Consider the following 14411-nt stretch of genomic DNA (forward strand, 5'->3'; position numbering starts at 1 on the left):
CGTTGGGGGCCATTCTGTAGTGGGAGTTGCGGGCTGTGTTCCTGCCACCCCAGCTCCTGGTAGCCTGGCTAGCTTATGCCCCAAAATAACAACACACAAACTCTATTCATTTATACACTGCTTGGCCCATTTCTGTTCATGTGTGTAGCACTCCAAGGTGCGCTTACCAGGAAGATTCTAGCCTACATCCATCCTGGGTCAGAGCTTCATTGCATCTGCTCTGGAGAGGAAAGCATGGTGGCTGTCTCTCAGAGGAGCTGCCCTGCATCTGAACTCACTTCCTCTTCCTCCCAGCATTCTGTTCTGTTTACTCCACCCACCTATGTTCTAACCTATGAGGGCCAAGAAGTTTCTTTATTTTTAACCAATGACCTTCCTCCATCAATGTGGTCAACCCATGACCAAAAGTAGAGTAGAAGTGACAAGGGCTCTCTCACTTGTAGAATTCTATGGCCTGAGGAGAGCATTGTCACATAAATATGTAAAACACAGAAAATTCCAAGTGCCCCTGACTCAAAGAAGAAGCTCTTCTAACCTCTCCAGACTGGCATGACCCTGTCCAAGATCCACATTATGGAGAAACCATGTCTAGTCCAGACAGTGAAGAAGACAGAGCATCTGTATAGAAACAACAGTTTGGGGATCTTTTAAATTACATTGATGTGCTAAGGAGATAAAACAGTGTGGAAGCACAAGATCTTCTAATCTCATCCGTGAAAGAGAACCAAGTGAAGTGTGGTGAATCCTTTAGCAAGGAAAAGGTGTATGTGGAGGTTCTTTACTACGTCAGTTTCTGTAATGGTCATCAATGTCTTTGATGCCTTATATCTGCTCTGAGCATTGCCTTCCCAAAAGTGTCCAACTCCAGAGCTTGCTACAGGAGGAAGATATACAAATAAGGCTTCTCTGTGCCCATGAAAAACAGCCCTGCCATGACCCTGCAGCTCTGGCAGAGGAGTCCAGTCCTGGATTCTCAGATCATCCCATTCAACGATCACTCCACATAGAGTTGTGGCTTATTTGAGATTTCCATGTTGTTATTTTAAATGGTAATTAATGGAGAAGAGATGCTGTCTGTGTGTTGTGTGGACATGAGAAAGAAAAAATAGCTTCATTGATAGTCTTCTGACCAGCATTCTCTGTGTTTCCAGGTGGCCAGTTTGCAGAACAGCTGGTGGAGTTGGAAGGTAAGGAGGTCTGGAAAGTTCCAAAAACTTTTCTGCCCAGCCCTTGGATTCAACTTCCTTCAGTAATTACCAAATGAGCTAGGTATGTCAGGACTGGAATGGGTCACACATATTAGTACTGGTGGTAGTAACTGCATCAAATATGCCAGTGCTATGAAAGGCTGGTTCACCATCTGCAGAGACAATGCCAAGAACACCCTGTACCTGGAAATGAGCAGTCTGAGGCCTGAGGACACAGCCATGTATTACTGCAACAGATTCACAGTGATTCAAAGTTACTGTGAGATCAGACACAATCATCCCCACAGAGTACTTATGACCAGCAGGGTTGGGGAGTTCACCCAGAGATCTAGGTCAGGTAAGAGACTGTCCAGAGATGCATAAAAGTTTGGACTCCTTTGTATCTTGACTGACTCCCCAAATCACACTCAGGATTCTCTCTACAGGTAGAGTGTGTACTAATCCTTGAAGTGTCAAAATTTTTTTTATTCAAATTTCTGTTTTCCATTGTGGTGTGCTATGATTTTTTCATTATATTTCTCTCTTACACTCTTCCTCTCTTACTCCCTCCGATTTTACCTCTCTCTCTCTCTCTCTCTCTCTCTCTCTCTCTCCCTCTCCCTCTCCCTCTCCCTCTCCCTCCCTCTCCCTCTCTCTCTCTCTCTCTCTCTCTCTCTCTCTCTCTCTCTCTCTCTCTGTGTGTGTGTCTGTGTGTGTGTGTGTTTTGAGAATTGGAATTGTGTCTGTCAATGTGTCTCTCTCTATGGGTATGTTTGTGTGTGTTTTAGTTCATGTGCATGTATGTATGAGTATAATTGGACACATGTTCATATGAAATGTTTTATTTCAATCAGCCTACACCATATTTTCAAGAGAAATATTTCACGGGCACCAGATCAAACCAACTGGCTGTATTGGTTAGCCAGTGTTCCACATAGATAACACTATCTCCACAGTCCAGAGATGTTGGCTGCCACACCAAGCTTTTTGTGGTTTGACAACTAAGAGTACAGATCTCACACAAAGATTCTTGTGTGGAAGAAATAAAATGACAGAACTATGCCCATGTCCTTATTATTGGTTACTTTTATAAATATGTCATCCTCTGATCAGAATAAAATGTAGAGCATCACAAAAGGAGAAAGTGATTTTGTATGGGTTCTGGTGTCATAACCTGAAAGGGTCAAAGGCTCTGGAAATTGTGAAGTACAAGACTCAGAGCAGTCTCAGTAGTTACCTTGGTGAGAGCACTGGAATTCAAGTTAGAGCCAACAAGGAAATAAGGCAGGGTCAAATATTCAAGAACACTGTGCTCTTCACTCTCAACTTCATCATCAAAAATATGTGCAGACCAGACACAGGTATGGAACTGGTAATAAAATGTGTCTGAGACTCCATCATTGAGACTGTGAGGACAATACAACCAGTGTCACCTCACTTCAGGCAGTCACTAATCTACTCAGCAGAGAGCATGTCTTTTGTTTTCTTCATTAATATTTATTTGTTGATTTTACTCATGTAATTCCCTAATTTAAAGGGAATAAAGAATTTTCTTTTAACATGCCCATCCAGTTTCTTTCCTGCAGGCTCCTTACTACAGTTTATTTACATTACCTCTCAGCAAACATGATGGGTAATCCCTGTTGTAAAATCCAAGACAGATTCTTTATCTGAAACTCAGGTAAACTCAAGTTGTATCATACAAGGACCTGGAAAAACTGATGATCCCTCACTGGTATGATGGGATCCTATAGACTATGTCACTATGAAAGAACAGATAAGCATTGGAAACATGTTATTTTCTTCAGTGTAAATATAATGATACCTGAGAACTGATCAAGGCATGGTCAGATGTTTCTTGAAATTTTTTCACCTTTGATATTGTCATAACTCATAACTAAGAATGGTATTCTATGAGTTCTGTAAAAATGGCAAGAAAGAAGCTGGGTATTGGTAAGTTCATCCAATAGGTCGAACATCTGGGAGCTATAGACAGGAGACAGATTGCTCCTAGAAAGCAGTTGCATCTTTTCTGCCCTGCTTTTCCACCATCAGGTCCACATACTTTTGTGTGGTATGTTTTTTCTGACTCACAGGAAGGTGAGACTTTGAACATCATGGCTTTGACAGCTCACAGTCATAGGAGGACTAGAGAATGTCTCAGTAACTGAAAATTAATCCAGCCAGGCTGATGCCTGAGTCTGATAATTGTTGTGATTGACACTTATTTCAAACAGACCTTTAACTCTTTTTCAAATCTTTCTTAAATGATTTGCTCAGAGATCCAAGCACCACAGTTCTTATACTTCCTTTACAATTATAAAGCAGATGTGGACCCTCAGAGGGAGAAGATTGAGGAAGCTGAGAGCACTAGATGTAAGATTTATACTCCAAAGTACATGACAAGAGGAGTCAAATATTAATAAATTTCCATGTTTCCAAAGAAGGTTTTTCAGACTCAGTTTTCACAGTGTCCTATTTGTAGATAGAAGAATCATCAACATAATTTCATGTCATTAATTGTTATAAAATATATTCTTGACTTAACTGAGCAGTCTAAGAGTTTATGTTGCTGGTTTACAGATCTGTTAGTGATTAACTATATTGTAAAGTTTCCCTTCCTCTTTGGTGTCTTCTGTACATCCAAGGACAGATGCATACAAGTGATGAAGTGGTGTGGAAGGTCCTTGTGACTATGCATTGCTTTTATTGGTTGACTAAAGAAACTGTCTTGGTCTTTTGATAGGGCAGACTTAGATAGATTGGGTAGACTGAACAGAATGCTGGGAAGAAGGGCAGTGTGGCAGATGTCATGATTCTCCTGCCCGAGATGGACGCTGGTTAGACTCATGCTGGTAAGCCACAGTCAAGTGATGATGCACATTAATGGAAATGGGTTAAATCAAGATGTGAGAGATGGCCAAGAAGAGGCTAGATATAATGGGCCAGGAAATAATTTAATTAATACAATTTTTTGTGGTTATTTCAGAGGTTGAGCTAGTTGGGCAAAGGGATGTGGGCCATGCCTCCTACTACAGATTGGCACCCAATGTGGGGCTAAATACACTTAAAAACCTGAGAAAGCTTAAAAAGGAGAGAGAGTTTAACACAGCTTTTTGCTGATTGCTGGCAGTGTGCTGCAGAGAGATTTTTCTGACTCAACAACAACAAAAAAAGCCACACCGTTTTAAAATGAGGCTTCCTGTCTCTGCCACCAGTGTAATCTCTGACTATGGAGCATTTGTGAGCTTGGATGTTTGTTTACCCACTCAGGGTTGGGAGTAAGTAGCTGAGACCATGCCCATGGCTTAGGTCTTCCTGCCTGAGTAGGCAGCAGGATCAGGTTTACTAGAAAGTGGCTATTTTTAAATACCAGTTTTTGGGCTGTGCTGCCAGCATGACCTCTGTCTCTTGTGGGAGACAAAGAATTTAAATGGGGTTTGTGACTAAAGTACTATGGTTTGCTTGATGGCAACTGGACTCGCTGTGTGCTGAAAAGGGGGACATTGTGTGTAGCTACTCAGAGGCACAAGTGACTCAGAGGCACAAGCAGCTCTGCCATACTAATGGTGCAATGTGCATGACTTGTAGGCACAAGTGGCTCTGACATGCTGGACTGAGCAATACAAACCCACAGTACCTGTTTTTGACCTAGGAATGTTGCAGCTTAGATTTTTAAGCACTTAGTGATTTAAAACTGCCAAACAAAACCGTTCTTGGACAGTAAAGAATAACAGATCCATAATAGGACAGATTCAGACATAAAAGACCTATAATGGTCACACTGTTAAATAAATGTACATATGCTTGGGAAAAAAAGATGAATAGTATAGAGACTCATAAAATAAAGTTAATGCTTTAAAAAAAGGTAAAGTATTTAAAGAGACAAAGTACAGATAGTCATAAATTAAAAAACAAGCCACACTTTAATCCCAGCACTCGGGAGGCAGAGGCAGGCGGATCTCTTTGAGTTCGAGACCAGCCTGGTCTACAAGAGCTAGTTCCAGGACAGGCTCCAAAACCACAGAGAAACCCTGTCTCGAAAACCCCCCCCCAAAATAAATAAATAAATAAATAAAAAATATAAAATAAAAAAAAATCACAGAGAGTCTGGATTATATACATCGTGTTTTCTTTAAAATTTTTGACTGCAAAAAAGCTAAATGCAGAGAGACGTTTCATATATGGGTTGCCAAGATAAACCAGCATATATATTATAAAGCTATCTTGACTTCAAAATTTGGGTCTAAGGATATGATACTTTGGAAAAGAGGTTCTTTTTGTTTTCACAGAAGATGAGATCCTGTAGATTACCTCCAGGCCAATATGATAGACAATGCCCTCCTGAAACGTTGCCGTAAACACCCTCAAAAACTTACTTTGCTCAACTGCCAAGATGAACAGAGCACACAGAATATACCATAAGAGACCTACTTAATTGCGCCCCCATACAGCAGAAAGCAGTTTGGAGAGAAAAAATACACCCATATTCCCAAACATTATTTACAAATGTTCTTTTACGAGCAGCGCAGCAGCGCAGTGGTGGTGGCGGTGGTGGTTGCAGCTCGGAGCCTTTGAGACGCCTCTGAGGCAGCTGGTGGCACAGGTGGCTGGTGTGGACATGGGCAGAGGTAGCAGGCGCAGCCCCAGCGTTGCCTCCTGGCAGGCTCTGTCGGGACACCCGGAGGCATCCTCCCCTGCCCACGTGCCCGCCAGTCCCAGCTCGTGTCCTCGCTTGCATCTCCCGATTGCGGCTGTACTGCTCCCCCTTCTGGTCTTGGGAATCCCGGCATAGCCCCTCCAACATGACTTGCAATTTCAAACCTGGAGACCTCATCTTCGCCAAGATGAAAGGTTATCCTCATTGGCCAGTTCGAGTAGATGAAGGTCCTGATGGAGCTGTGAAACCACCCACAAACAAACTACCCATTTTCTTTTTTGGAACCCATGAGACTGCTTTTTTAGAACCAAAGAACATATTTCCTTACTCTGAAAATAAGGAAAAGTATGGCAAACCAAATGAACGAAAAGGTTTTAATGAAGGATTATGGGTGATAGATAACAATCCAAAAGTGAAATTTTCAAGTCAACAGGCACCAACTAAACAATCAAATGCATCATCTGATGTTGAAGTCGAGGAGAAAGAAACTAGTGTTTCAAAGTAAGATACTGATCATGAAGAAAAAGCCAGCAATGAAAATGTGTCTAATGCAGTTGACATAACCACTGCAAAAGCTGCCAGGCAAGGAAGAAAGAGAAAGGCCAAAAAACCAGTGGAAATTGAAGAAGCATAAATGGTGGCTGCAGCAACAGCTTCTCCTAACTTGAAAACAAGTCCTAAGAGAGGACGACTGACCTGCAGCTACTGAAGTCAAGATTCCAAAACCAAAAGGCAGACCTAAAGTGGTAAAACAGCCCTGTCCTTCGGAGATTGACATGGTTATTTATGAAGACAAAAGTAAAAAAAAAAAAATGGGACCAGAGGAAAAACAACCTAAAAAGCAAGTTAAAAAGGAAGAAGGTCAAAAAGAAGAGGATAAGCCAAGAAAAGATAAGAAAGAAGGCAAGAAAGAAGTTGAATCTAAAAGGAAAATTGTGGCAAAACCAGGGGTTATATCAACCTCTGATTCAGAAGACGAAGATGATAAAGAAGGTGAAAAGAAGAGAAAGGGTGGAAGAAACTTCCAGACCACTCACAGGAGGAATGTGGTGAAAGGTCTACATGAGAAGGAAGCCACAGAGGAGAAGCACAAGCAGGAGGAACAAATGGAAACTGAGCAGCAGAATAAAGATGAAGGAAAGAAGCCAGAAGTTAAGGAAGTGGAGAAGAAGTGAGAAACATCAATGGATTCTCGACTTCAAAGGATACATGCCGAAATTAAAAATTCACTCAAAATTGATAATCTAGATGTGAACAGGCACGGATGAACTTGCTTCACTTCAGGTAACAATGCAACAACCTCAGAAACACATAGAGATGATCACAACATTGAAAAAAAAAACACGGCGGTTCAAAGTTAGTCAAGTTATCATGGAAAATCTACAATGTCGTATAACAAATTTAAGAATATGTTTTTGGCTGGTGAAGGAGATTCAGTCATCACCCAAGTGCTGAACAAATCTCTTGCTGAACAAAGACAGCATGGGGAAGAAAATAAAACCAAAGTTCAAGGGAAGAAAGGGCCAAACAAAAAGCTAGAAAAGGAACAAACACATTCAAAGACCCTAATTGGGGGATCTGACGCTCAAGACAGTAGTCATCCACAACATAATGGTGACAGTAACGAAGAAAGCAAAGACAGCCATGAGGCTGGCAGTAAGAAAAACTCACCTGGAAAAGTGAGGCCAAACTATCTCTGAAGGAGTCACCACTAGATAACTAGATTGGCAGACGTGGGGTGTAATGAGTATGTGAAGTCTGTTGTGAGTGGCTTCATCTGAAATACTTAGGCTACTGACTGAAAGGATTAAATTTTTTATAAGTATAGGTTTTGATGTTTAAGTAGTTTGGGGGAAGAAAAATCCCTTTATGTTTGTGTACAAGTAAAACTTATTGCTAATTTTCCATGTGCAGTATTAACAACTCCATCATCCAGTTCAAGTGTGAGGGAAACCTACTTAGAAAGGTTGACCTGCTTTATAGACGTGACTAGTGTATTTTGGTTAGAGTGTGTGTGTGTGTGTGTGTGTGTGTGTGTGTGTGTGCACATGTAATTGGTAGTAGGCCAGTTACATTTTAAAACTGCTACTTGTATAAATCGTTCTTCTCCCAAATAACATGGGTTTTGTGCATAGTTTTTACAAATCTTGGATTTACCAGACTGTCTTTTCACTGTTTGTGGGTTTTTTAGAAGTTGAGCATTTTTATGGTTAATAAAATGAATGTTACTTCTAAGTACTCACTCCTTTTAATCAGAAGTTATTGTAACCTCAGTCTATTGTGCTGCATTACTTGCCTCTTCCTAATAATGTGTAGTCTGTGTGACACCCACATGTCCAATTAGAAGGTACAAATTTGATGACTTTTGAAAGTAATTTAGTTTCAGGGCTGCGAATTCAGTGGAGTCAGAATTAAAGAGAACAGATTGGGTATATAGAGAAACTTCATATACAATCCTTTATAGTTACTAATCACAAAAACCTAAAGCTAGTTTGTTTTTAATCTCACACATTAAGAAGGTCATGCTCATTGAGGTATGTGTGTGTTTTTGAATTGTAATCAGTCCATGATGCCTATTAAGTGGTAAATAAATAAGAAAACTAAAACTAAATAAATAAATAAATGTTCTTTTGCATTTAAAGGGGGATATGATATAGATATGGATAATTTGCATTGGTATGAATTTTGCTTTAGTGATATAAACTTAAGGTCAATTTTGCTATATGTATATGTATTTGTGATCTTGATTAAGGCATTGTGATTGTGTAGCTCGTTTAAAAAGTGTAATGTATAATTAGAAAATATAGCTTGTTAATAGATAATCATCTATAATAGTCAAGTTTGTAGTCATGTTAGTTAAATGTTCTAGATGTGCACAGGTATATTTCACATAGGCATTTTTCATATCTTTCAAAGACTACAGATTAAGGCATTTAAGATGTTTTAATAACTTAGGCTTTTTCATGGCAGTGAGACACATCTGCTCCTGGCAGCACCAATCTACTTGAAGAGGAAAATGGGCATCAAAGAGACTCCTTATGGAGTTGGTTAGCTTTTTTCTACACTGAGAAATTTCTAACCATCATACGAATATAAAATATTGTACTTTCATTGTAACAGGAGCCATTAACTGAACGTCCATGAGTCACTAGACCTGACTGAATAAATGACTAAACAAACTCAAGTATAAGGATACAACTCTCAAATAGAAGATAATTGTGAGTAATGTGCAGCTTTACCCTAAAGGAATTCCATTTGAATACTTTTTTTCTTAGTGATTCCTTCTAGAGAGTTTCATGGAGAAGGGGACCCTAGAAGCATGAGAAAATAAAATGTGGACACGAACTCTGTCTGATATAATTGAAGAAAAAAACTGAGTAAGGGATCACATACCAGTTCTCCAAAATTGCATAAAAATACGTAATTATTCTTGTGATCTTTTACAAGATCCAAAAACCACAATGAAAAATAAGACAAAGCAAAGATGAGACACACTAAGCATAATGCCTAAAAATGCTCTAACAAACTGCATCCTGAACAAGACTGACAAAGCACTTACAGGGGTGGATGTACATCAGAGGTGGAACAGGATGGTCATCTTCCTAGTGTTAAGACCTGTACAGCTACTCACAGTACAGAATATTCTCAGAGAAATAAGGGACACAACATATGCAGTGTCCAAAGTGAAAGAATTGGTTGATATTCTCTGGGATTTATTGACGATTGTTTTGAGCTATTTTTGACCATTCCCTGATGGTTTACAGTACCAACAAGGCATTGAGAAAAGCCCTGAATCCCTTTTCTCTATGGTGATCATCACAACAAGAAAATCAGTTCCCACTGTTAAGGCAAGTCCTCCTCTCCACTACTTGTCATCACTTTGGGTTCTCTGTCTTTTTATTGCTTCTGGTAACATAACCATGAAGACTTGTTGCATGCTGCTGCTTTTTATAAGGTGTCATAAAGAGCTGACAATCCATTCCTCACCAATGCAACAGTCATGTTTAGGAACCTGATTTTGCAATGTGTTTCAAGTGGTAAAGAGACAAGGAAGGAAATTAAAAGTACATAGTGACAGAGACACAGAAAAACAGAATACAGGTACTAGGAAATATCTAGGTGTGGTGTCCCTGAGTGGGCAGTTGAATACTCTGAGACCACTTATGTGTATGAAAATCAATCCCATGAATCTCCTCTCAGATAAAATCATGAAAACGCATACACTAAGTGTTTGTGAATTTCATTCTCACAAACTGGAATTTCAAAGTGAGTGATAAAAAAATTAACTTCAATGACAACAGAAAGTATTTTAAGTAGTTTCTTAATCCTGATTTCACATCAGGAAGAGCCTGAAGTTCATCTTATGACTAAATTCCATCTAAACACTCTGCTGGGGTTTACAGAGATATGCACTGAGGATGTGGTATCCTCTGTTATCTACACAGCATGAATGTGGAGTCACTTAATGTTTTGCACCCAAGGTCTGCACAGTGTGAAACATAGAATTTCCTATTTATATGCAAGTGGGAATCCAGTGTCAGAAAAATGTTACTCATTTTCTATCGGCAGGTTCTCTAAGAGACACTAGGTCAATTCTAAGAAACCTGAGAACAAATTGTAAACCTTGCCCTGTGCTTTTTTTATTCTTCCATGAACCTTGCTCAATGAAAAAAGTCCTCCTTCTCAGGCTAAAATTCAGACCTAGATGAGTAGCCCTATCTCTTTTTCACTGGTGCTGTTCCTCTGCATGATGCACTTTCCAAGCTGTAAGTATTTCAGGGTTTCAGGAAAGGGACCCAGGCATGTCATCTGTGGGATGACTGTACCATGATTATTGTTCCTGTTCCCAGTTCCCTGTTTCAGGAGCAGCCCTCACAGACCCCATCCCTTACCAGAACTGTCAGTGGATTGTCATTAACCAGTTATTGTGTTTGTTGGGTCTGTCATCCTCCAGGAAAGTGTCTGAAGTGGATGTGAAGAACCTGGAGTGGTGGAAGCACAAATTATAACTCTGATCTCAAATCACAAGTTAACATCATTAGAGACACCTCCTGTTTCATGAATGCTAATTGTTCTTAATGATAAAAATCCTGAGTCAGTTACCAGGGGCAAAAGCTGAAGGATCAGAAAAGCAGAGTTCAGCCACTAGAGAGTTCTCACCTCTACCAATGCTCAGACCAAAGGTGGAAGATCCTGTTTCTACAAAGCCTCTGACTAAGTGCTGTCTCTTCAAAACCTCAGACTGCCTCTCAGAGTGAATCCTCAGACTCTATCTGAGACCTTGTCTCCTCCTCTCTAATATTCCTCTCTCTGCCCATCCATGTCACTCCTGTGTCTCTTTCTCTGGTGCTGATATTAAGGCATATGATCTTAGGTGCTGGTATCAACTTTGTGTGAGCTGTGTTTTGAATTTGCACAGATTAATCTCTTGTAGCCCAGGATAGGTTTGCACTCACCGAGATTCACCCACCTCTGTCTTCCTAGTACTCAGATTAAAGGTTTGTGTCATCATTGCCTAGCCTCTGTGGCTAACAAATGTCTTAGCTCTGCACTCTGATCTTCAGGATGCTTGTTAGATCACAAACAAAATATCACTACACATCCAAGAGCTTATGTTTTTATAAAACTGAACAATCTTCAAACTTCAGACATGTATTACTATGCTAGAGGAACAGTGAAAGAACTCCAGTGTAAGCTTGGACAAAAACCTTTCTCCTCAGTCCAGCATTGGATATGGAAGACAAACAGGTACTCCCAGAAACACTAGGTCAATTTTAAGAAACCTGAGGAATATGCAGCATTTGCAACTGTTTGACTGTTTGGTGTCAAACCTTTGTTTTTTGCCTTTTACACAAGGTAATCCTCTAGAGTACACTTTACTTGTCCTAGCCTATTAATCTTGCTTTTTAATTATACACTAATCATCTGTGTTCCCACACAGTCCTCTAAGATGTATAATATCTCCTTGTCAAACAAATCAGCACTATATATATATATATATATATATATATATATAGAGAGAGAGAGAGAGAGAGACAGACAGACAGACAGACAGACAGACAGACTGACTGACAGACAGACAGACAGACAGACAGATAGATAGATAGATAGATTTATAGATAGGGAGATAGATAGATAGATAGATAGATAGATAGATAGATAGATAGATAGATAGATAGATAGATTTATAGATAGGGAGATAGATAGATAGATAGATAGATAGATAGATAGATAGATAGATGATAGATAGATAGATGATAGATAGATAGATAGATAGATAGATAGATAGATAGATAGATAGATAGATAGATAGATGATAGATAGATTCTGAAATTATGACACTTTGTAAGACAGCTTTGTAAGAATTTTGAGTAATCTTTAGTTCATCCTCTTTTATTTTTAAACTTGTGATAAAGCACAAATTCCTTGAATTGATGTTACTTTTCAAAGTTAGCTTAAAAAATCAACCACCCACAGTTTCCTACCTGTAAACTAATAGGACCTTGATAAAAGTGTACAATTGTTATAATTGTTGCATGAGTGTATTTTTGAACATTTGCATTTTGGTAAAAATTAGCTTGCATGTTGAAGTCCAAGTTAATGATTCCTCTACAGGCACATTGTGCAATCAGACCACAAAATTCTCATCTACAAATATGCACATCCCAGCAAAAATCAGCTATGGTTCCTGGTCCATCTCTCTTCAGCCCTTCCCATAGACAACTGAATTCTATGATTTTCACAGATTGTGCTTTTGTTGGTGCTTTTCTTGCCTACAAAGTCTCTCAGAATTATTCCTCTGCATTCTTTGTTGTTGCTAACTGGAAGAGAGTGGTGTTTCATGTGTGAGCTAGAAAAGTGTCCTTCAGAGAACTCATGTTGGCTAGGGACTCCATGTTAATAGGTCATATGATTGGGGCAGGTTTACAAAGGAAAAGAGAATCTATTCATATGAGGCTGAGGATTCTCTGGAATATCAGGCTGTGACACTAATAGTGGGTGATGAAACTTTGGAGACCACATTGACTACATTCTTAGAATACTGACAGGAGAACAAGTAACAGTGAATTAAATACCTACACACAATGTTGAATACAAAGGTTCCACTGTCATATTTTCCAGGGTCAGTGTAAGGAATAGCTTACATAGTTGCTACTGAAATGGATGGATGGATGGATGGATGGATGGATGGATGGACAGGGTAAAATTTTAATGAGTTTGTTAGACTTAGTCTATATCAGAACCAATAACTCTATTCTCATCCTAAGGATTGTAGTAGGAGCAGTGGGCAGCTTCCCACTGCTCAGCTCCTAGCCACCGACTAGCTTTACCCAAAATAATTACATGGAAACTGTATTCTTTTAAACACTGCCTGGCCCATTAGTTCCAGCCTCTTATTGGCTAGCTCTTACATATTGATCTAACCCATTTCTAATATCCGTATTGCCACTTGAGTGTGGCTTGCCAGGATGAGTCTAACGGACATCCATCTCGGAGAGAAGAGTCATGGTGACTGTTTGACTCAGCTTCTTTCTCCCAGCATTCTGTTCTGTTTACTCTGCTTATCTAATTTTCTGTCCTATTAAAGGGCCAAGGCAGTCTCTTTATTTAACCAATGAAATTAACACAAAACAGAAGACTCTTCCCCATCAAAGGATTTTACTTTTAACCAAGAATACCCAGAACTTTTTTTCCTTTATACCAATATAAATGAAAAGGCTTCACATATTCACATTAAGGTAAATAAATTATTGAACAAATAGGCACAGGCAAAGTTTTCCCTCTCTCATAGAAAAGAAGCAGCAAACGTTTAAAGAGATGCCCTTGATATTCTCTTCTCTTCAGTATGTCCTCTGATTTTTTCTAGATAATTTTAAATAAAAGTTGATGCCTAAAAGACACATATGTATAATCTAACACAAGAATAACTGTTCCTGCAGCATGAGCCCTTCAAGGGTATGACAAGAATGATATGTTTTTTTTTTGTTTTTTTTGTTTTTTTTACCTAACTCTGATTGATATTTCACCATAGAGAACAGTAACAGCGAACCAAATATGTAAAGATATTTTACAAATCATGAATAGGATTATCTGTAAATGGATTTTTTTAAAAAATAAGTGAAGGACCCCAACAGTTCTGAGTTGGATGGAAAGATGGTCCCAGATAAAGTTGCCTACCAAGTTATTTGATATTTACCAGTGTTCCTTAATTGGCTTCTGTATCTATTGTTTTGAGCCTCAATTATACATATTTACTATTTTTCTTTATTCTTTAGGATCTTTACATGTGATATTTTTCTATCCAGCTACCCCTCATCTTCCAAACACGGGGCCCTATCAACCTTATCCTTATTTAAGCACAGTTAATATTTTCCTTATCTGCATGTGTTTGAACCCAAGCACTGAAACATAGGAAATATACCAGGGACCATACCATCAAAAAAGGGTGATTATGTCCCTTGTCCAGAAAAAATAAATTTCCAACTCCTCTGATGGAAGAGTTAATTTCATTGGTTAAATAAAGAAACTGTCTAGGCCCATTTGATAGGCCAACCCTTAGGTGG

The 14411-nt window shown here is 39.2% G+C and overlaps 1 pseudogene; it reads left to right on the forward strand.

Moving 5' to 3' along the window:
- The first annotated feature begins 5992 nt into the window (after positions 1–5992).
- LOC130882939 (PC4 and SFRS1-interacting protein-like) lies at positions 5993–7570 on the forward strand (annotated as a pseudogene).
- Positions 7571–14411: the final 6841 nt, after the last annotated feature.

The sequence above is a fragment of the Chionomys nivalis genome, chromosome 10, assembly GCF_950005125.1.
Source record: "Chionomys nivalis chromosome 10, mChiNiv1.1, whole genome shotgun sequence".
Classification (NCBI taxonomy): domain Eukaryota; kingdom Metazoa; phylum Chordata; class Mammalia; order Rodentia; family Cricetidae; genus Chionomys; species Chionomys nivalis.